The 8068-nt window shown below is 41.9% G+C and overlaps 1 pseudogene; it reads right to left on the bottom strand.

Moving 5' to 3' along the window:
• The window catches only part of LOC101343107 (coiled-coil domain-containing protein 112-like), a 177265-nt pseudogene that overhangs the window by 133197 nt on the left and 36000 nt on the right, over nt 1-8068 (bottom strand).

Here is an 8068-nt window from a genome sequence, read left to right as displayed (position 1 = left end):
ACGGATGGAGAGCTGCCACTAATACTTGTGCCTTATGAGTTTCTGTGCCAACATTTTGACATGCTCTAATCATTTCAGCTAGATTAAGATTCTGTGCCTTTAAGGGAGCTAAAACAGCCCGACAGTCAGCATTAGCATTTTCATAAGCAAGCTGGAGACAAAGAACTTCAGCTGCTTGTTGGTTATTTACCTGTCGGGAGATGGCCATTTGGAGACGATTGATAAAGTCAATGTAAGGCTCATTTGCTGCTTGACGAATAGTGGCGAATGAGCTGGTAGGCGTCCTGGAATCAGGGATTTTACTCCAGGCTTTGGCAGCAGCGTCGGAGGCTTGACTGAATGCTTGCCTATTCATCTGACTCTGGACCTGGGGAGTGGAGTAGTTCCAACCACCCAAGAGCATGTCAAGACTAACAGGGATGTTATTGTTAAGATTGTCCATAGCATAAAGGTTACAAAGTTCCTTGTACTCTTGACGCCATACGCTAAATTGAGCAGGGGTTAAAACTGTTCGCATTAAAAGATTCCAATCCCAGGGGGTCATCTCAAAACCCCGTCCTAAACCTTCTACAATCCCTTTTGTGAAGAAACACTGTAAACCATTCTCTATCATGCTTTTACGAAGCTCTTTGAAAACTTGAAAGCCAAGGCCATTGTGACGGGGCGGTCCTGCTCCCCGAATGACAGGATAAGCAGAAACCCCTTCTTTCTCATGGCCCTCCCACAAACATCTCTCCATAAGAGACTCATGTTGTGAGGAATCAGTCTCAGGAGGTGCGGAAGGAAGAGGGTCATAAACATTTTCTTTACTAGGGGAGGGAGCTGAAGGAGCTGCTTGTAAGGACTGCAGGGCAAGGCGACAGTGATGCCAAGCAATAAGAACTGAAGCTGGGATGTTCATATCACGAATGATGTTACCGATATGTTCCCATGCTTCTACATCAAGGTTTCCCTGCAGGGGATAACAAGGACAGGCACATTCAATTAAAAGCAGAAGCTGGGTAAGTGCTTCTTCTGAAACCTTAAGCTTGGAAGCCTTTAACAATCCTAACAGCTGGGCTTTGTGTTGACGCTGTTCAGAGGAAAGAGGATTCCCCATAGTGAAAAGGAAAATGAAAAATGAAAGGAAGAGAAGAAAAGCTCCTGGCCTGAAGCCTGAAATCCCTTGAGAGCCCTCGGGAAAGCCCCGCCGCCCTTGGGCTGTAAACCCAGCCTAAACTGAGGGCATTTGGGAAAGCCCTGCTGCCCTTGGGCTGTAAACCCAGCCTGAATCGAAAGTGTTCGGAAAAGCTCCGCGGAAAGCCCCACCGCTCTCGGGCTGTAAACCCAGCCTGAAACGGACGTCCAATACCACCTGAAGGGATTTAGTGTGAGGGCGTCTACAGTCCCCTGACACGGGGCACCATCTGTCGCAGCAGCAACGATTGTCGGGGTGGCGAAGACAGTAGCCAAACACAACTCTTACAGAGAAGTGGGGCCAAGGAGGGTCACTCAGAGGAGTCGACCCCAGCTTCAGTCCCGGGAGTTTATTTATAGTCAATACAGCAAGCAGTGAAGCAAATAACAGAACAATGGGCTTTGGGTGAATAACAATAAGTTTCTGGCAAGGGAGAAGGAATTCAGGTAAACAAGCCAATCAGTAACGGGACAATAGGTTTGGGAAAACAAGTCGTGCCTAATCTCCTCCTCATCGCTGACAAGTCTCAACATGTCCTGTGCAGCATAGAGGCCTTTGAGGGGCTGAAGTTGTCAATAGTGTAGCCATGTTTAAATGGCATATATCCCCACAAGATTTGTCAGTTCTTTTGGCAGTCCATGGTATATTTAATATTCTTCGCCAGCACCACAATTCAAAAGCGTCAATTCTTCTTCCGTCTTCCTTATTCATTGTCCAGCTTTCGCATGCATATGATGCAGTTGAAAATACCATGGCTTGGGTCAGGCATGCACCCTAGTCTTCAAGGTGATATCTTTGCTTTTCAACACTTTAAAGTTCTTTTGCAACAGATTTGCCAAATGCAACGTGTCTTTTGAGTTCTTGACTGCTGCTTTCAAGGGTGTTGATTGTGGGTCCAAGTAAAATGAACTCCTTGACAACTTCAGTCTTTTCTCCATTTATCATGATGCTGCTTATTGGTCCACTTGCAAGGATTTTTGTTTTATGTTAAGGTATAATCCATACTGAAGGCTGTGGTCTTTGATCTTCATCAGTAAGTGCTTCAAGTCCTCTTTACTTTCAGCAAGCAAGGTAGTGTCATCTGCATAACACAGGTTGTTAATGAGTCATCCTCCATTCCTGATGCACTGTTCTTCACAAGGTCCAGCTTCTCAGATTACTTGCTCAGCATAAAGACTGAATTGGTATGCTGAAAGGATACAACCCTGACACATACCTTTCCTGACTTTAAACCCCGCAGTATCTTCTTGTTCTATCTGAACAACTGCCTCTTGATCTATGTACAGGTTCCTCATGAGCACAATTAAGTGTTCTGGAATTCCCATTCTTTGCAATGTTATCCATAATTTGTTATGATCCACACAGTCGAATGCCTTTGCACAGTCAATAAAACATAGGTAAACATCTTTCTGGTATTCTCTGCTTTCAGCCAGGATCCACCTGACATCAGCAGTGATATCCCTGGTTCTACGTCCCCTTCTGAATCCTGCCTGAATTTCTGGTAGTACCCTGTCAATATATTGCTGTAGCCGCTTTTGAATTATCTTAGTTATCTAGTGCTGCCATAACAGAAATACCACAAGTGGATGGATTTAACGAAGAGAAGTTTATTTCCTCACAGTCAAAGTAGGCTAAAAGTCCAAATTCAGGGTGTCAGCTCCAGGGGAAGTCTTTCTCTCTGTCGGCCTTCTCGTCAGTGTTCCCCTGGACTAGGAGCTTCTCGGCGCAGGGACCCCTGTCCAAAGGATGCGCTCTGCTCCTGGCACTGCTTTCTTGATAGTATGAGGTCTCCCTGTCTCACTACTCACTTCTGTCTTCTATATCTCAAGAGATTGCCTCAGGACACAATCCAGTCTTATAGATCCAGTCCTGCCTTACTAACAAAACTGCCACCCATCCTCCCTCATTAACATCATAGAGGCAGGATTTACAACATATAGGAAGATCACACAGGAATCATGGCCCAGCCAAACTGATATACACATTTTTGGGGGGACGTAATTCAAACCATGACATGAATGATCTTCAGCAAAATTTTACTTGAGTGTGATATTAATGATATTATTCAATAATTTCTGCATTCAGTTGGATCACCTTTCTTGGGAATAGGCATAAGTATGGATCTCTTCCAGTCAATTAGCCAGGTAGCTGTCTTCCAAATTTCTTGGCATAGATGAGTTATTGCTTCCAGTGCTGCATCCATTTGTTGAAACATCTCAGTAGATGTTCCGTCAGTTCCTGGAGCCTTGTTTTTCACCAATGCCTTCAGTGCAACTTGGACTTCTTCCTTCAGTACCATAGATTCCTGATCATGTGCTACGTCTTGAAATGGTTGAACATCAACCACTTCTTTCTGGTATAATGACTCTGTGTATTACTTCCATCGTCTTTTGATGCTTCCTGCATCATTTAATATTTTCCCCATAGAATCCTTCACTATTGCAACTCAAAGCTTGAATTTTTTCTTTAGTTCTTTCAGACCCACTGAACTCTATGTGTCCAAAACTGAGCTCATTGGCATCCCAAACTCTAAAGGATACCCCCACCCCCTTTCACCCAGACATTCAAGCTAACCAGTTTTCCTGTAACCCTACATCCCTCTTTGTCACTCAACTCTCCCATCGAGCCTTCTATTTTCAAACACCTAATTTTATTTTATCCCTCTGCTCTTCTCTGTCCCCATTGCCAGTGCTACAAAATGGGTCCTGGTCATTTCTTGTCTTGATTACTGCACTAACTCTTCCCCAATTATTTTCTATTGCTTTCTACCGATTTATATTTCTCACCAGCACCCAAGAGACTATTAGCAGGACCTGTTACATAATTTGAAAATGTGGAGTGTGATGGTTAATGTTACGTGTCAACTTGGCTAGGCTATAATTCTCAGTGGTTTGGCAGACACTATGTATCACCTCCCAGTTTGTCATCTGATATGAGCAGCCAAGCAGTTAGAAGAGGAGTTTCCTTGGGGGTGTGGCCTGCATTCATGATATAAACGAATGTTCTGGCAAAGCTCGTTTTCTCTCAATCCTACATTTGTCTCATCACCCTCTGACCCCCAGGTCTTAGGACATAAGAAGCCTTCAGCCTGCTGCCTTATCTGCAGATTTTGGATTTGTCAGCTCCTGAAACCCTGTGAGCCAGCAGCCTGCTACCAGACCTGCAAATTTTGGGTTCATCAGCCCCTGCAACCATATGGGTCAGGAGAAGCCTCCAGCCTGAAGCCTGACCCATGATTTGGGACTTGCTATCCTCCACAATTGTGTGAGCCTTTTTCTTGAAATAAAACTCTCCCTATATGTTTATATATATGCTTCACTGGTTTTGCTCCTCTAGAGAACCCAGCCTAAGACATGGGGCCTCTTGTTCAAAAAATGTTAAAGATATCAAGACAGCAACAGCACAGCATCAAACAAAGTGACGTCCTGTGCAACTGCACAAGTCAATGCCATGAAGCTGGCCCTGAATGTCAGAAATGTAAATTTAATTACGTCACTCTTCTTCTAAAATATCCCATGGTCTCCCCAACACCTGGAGAAGGAAAGCTGAAAGCCAGGTCTATTGGTTTCCCAGTGCTGCCATGACAAAGTACCACAAATTGGGTGGCTTATAAGAACAAACTTTTTTTTTTTTTTTTTTTGCAGTTCTAGAGGTTCGAAGTCCAAATTCAGTGTGCCAGAAGGACCATGTTCTCTCCAAGGCTCTAGAGGAAGATCCTTTCTTGCCTCTCTGGGCTTCTGGTAGCCCCAGACATTCCTTGGCTTACAGCTGCAGCATAACCCCATTGTCATAGGGCCGTCTTTCCTCTGTCTGTCTGTGCTCTTCTCTTTTATAAACACACCACTCAGGATTAGGACCCACCCTACTCCCATATGACCTCATGTTAACTGATAACATTTTCAAACACCCTATTTTCAAACTAGGTCACATTTATAGGTTCTAACCCATTGCTCTCATGTAGGTTCTCTTAGCAGCCCTACAGGACAGAGTAGAACTGCCCCATAAGGTTTCCAAGGTGGTAATTTTTATAAAAGCAGACTGCCACATTTTCTCCCGTGGAGTGGCTGGTGCGTTCAAACGGCCAACCTTTTGGTTAGCAGCCAAGCCCTTAACCACCGCACCACAAGGGCTCCTTTACAAGTACTTGTTATTATTAGGTGCCATAGAGTCATTCTGACTCATAGCAATCTCAAGTACAACAGAACGAAACACTGCCCCATCCTGTGCCATCCTCACAATCATTGCTATGTTTGAGCCCATTGTTGCAGCCACTGTGTGAGTCCATCTTGTTGAGGGTCTTCCTCTTTTTCACTGACCCTCTACTTTGCCAAGCATACTGTTCTTCTCCAGAGACTGGTCCCTTCTGATAACATATCCAAAGTAAGTGAGACAAAATCTCAATATCCTCAAGTCTAAGGAGCATTCTGGCTGTACTTCTTCCAAGACAGATTTGTTCATTCTTCTGATAGTCCATGGTATATTCTATATTCTTCACCAACACCATAATTCAAAGGCGCCATTTTTTCTTTACTCTTCCTTATTCATTGTCCAGCTTTCCCATGCATATGACACAATTGAAAATACCATAGCTTGGGTCAAGTGCACCTTAGTCCTCAAGGTGACATCTTTGCTTTTTAACACTTTAAAGAGGTCTTTTGCAGCAGATTTGCACAATGCAATGTGTTGTTTGATTTCTTACTGCAGGTTCCATGGGTGTTGATTGTGGATCCAAGTAAAAAGAAATCCTTGACAACTTCAGTCTTTTCTCCATTTATTATGATGTTGCTTATTGGTCTAGTTGTGAGGATTTTTGTTTCCTTTATGTTGAGGTGTAATCCATACTGAAGGCTATGGTCTTTGATCTTCATCAGTAAGTGCTTCAAGTCTTCTTCAGTTTCAGTAAGCAAGGTTGTGTCATCCGTGGATCATAGGTTGTTAATGAGTCTTCCTCCAATCCTGATGCCCCATTCTTCTTCACATAGTCCAGCTTCTCGGATTATTTGCTCAGCATACAGATTGAATAAGTATGGTGAAAGGTGACAACCCTAAAGTATACCTTTCCTGATTTTTAAACTATGCAATATTTCCTTGTTCTGTTCAAATGACTGCCTCTTGGTCTATGTACAGGTTCCTCATGAGCACATTAAGTGTTCTGGAATTACCATTCTTTGCAATGTTATCCATAATTTGTTGTGATCCACACGGTCAAATGCCTTTGCATAGTCAGTAAAACACAGATAAACATCTTCCTGGTATTCTCTGCTTTCAGCCAAGAGCCTGTGACATCCACAATGATATCCCTTGTTCTACATCTTCTTCTGAATTCGGCTTGAATTTCTGGAAGTTCCCTGTACTGTTGGAACTGTTTTTGACTTACCTTCAACATAATTTTACCTGCATGTGATATTAATGATATTGTTCAATAATTTTCACATTTTGCCAGATCACTTTTCTTCGGAATGGGCACAAAGATGAATCTCTTCCAGTCGTTTGGCCAAGTAGTTATCTTCCAAATTTCTTGGCATAGGTGAGTGAGCGCTTCCAGAGTTGCATCCATTTGTTGAATCATCTCAACTGGTATTCTGTCAATTCCTGGAGCCTTTTTTTTTTTTTTTTTTTTTTAATGCCTTCAGTGCAGCTTGGGCTGCTTCCTTCATTACCATCAGCTCCTGATCATATGCTATCTCCTGAAATAGTTGAAAGTCAACCAATTTCTTTTTGGTACAGTGACTCTGTGTATTCCTTCCATTTTCTTTTGATGTTTCCTACATTGTTCAATTTTTGCCCATAAAATCCTTCAATACTGCAACTCAATACTGAAACTCATTATTTCAGCTTGAGAAATGCTCAAAGTATTCTTCCCTTTTGGTTTTTTAACTCCAGGTCTTTGCACATTTTGTAATAATATTTTAATACTTTTGTCTTCTTGAGGCACCCTTTGAAATCTTCTGTTCAGCTCTTTAACTTCATCATTTCTTCCATTTGCTTTCACTACTCTAACCTCAAGAGCAAGTTTTAGAGTCTCTTCTGACATCCATTTTGGTCTTTTCTTTCTTTTCTGTCTTTTTAATGACCTTTTACTTTCTTCATGTATGATGTCCATGATGTCATCATTTTTTATTTTTTTATTTTTATTTTTTGCAGGTACTAGGAGTTATAAAAAGATCAGAATAGACACAGAGACACATACATATGGGAAAGACAGATTCCATGGTACACCAAGGAATAACAAAGATCACCAGCAGACACGAGAAACTAAAAGAGAGGCTCACAGAAGGAATCAACACAGCTGAGACTCTGATTTGGACTTCTAGCCTCCAGAATTGTGAGAAAATAAATTTCTGTTTCTTAAATCCACCCACTTGTAGTATTTCTGTTATGGCAGCAGTAGGTAACTAAGACACTGGGTGACCTTGACCTAATTTTATTTTTTAAATAATCTGAATCTCAGACCCTTGTCCAAGAAGAAGATAACACTGCATAGTTTTCAGTGTTCTTGAGGGGATTAAGTGATAAATATAACACAGTGCCTAGTGTATTGTAGAATCTCATAAATGGTACTTTCCTTTCCCCCATAAATTTGAGATTGAATTAATCTAACAAAGGATTAAAGATTTAAAATATTTAATTCTTATTCAAGTTTAGTAAAAGTACACAGGACTTTTTTCATTTCTTTTTTTATTTTTTTGATTATTGTTGTAGTTTAAATGAAGTTCACATTTCAAGTTAGTCTCCCATACAAAAATTTATACATAGTTATGTGACCCTAATTGCTCTCCCCATACTATGACAGAATACTCCTCCTTTCCACCTCTGATTCCCCATGTCCATTCAACCAGTTCCTAACCCTCTCTGCCTTCCCATCTCACGTCCAGACAGAAGCTGCCTGTT

The sequence above is a fragment of the Trichechus manatus genome, unplaced genomic scaffold (genome assembly GCF_000243295.1).
Source record: "Trichechus manatus latirostris isolate Lorelei unplaced genomic scaffold, TriManLat1.0 scaffold00083, whole genome shotgun sequence".
Taxonomy (NCBI): domain Eukaryota; kingdom Metazoa; phylum Chordata; class Mammalia; order Sirenia; family Trichechidae; genus Trichechus; species Trichechus manatus.
This window is presented reverse-complemented; position numbering and strand designations above follow the sequence as displayed.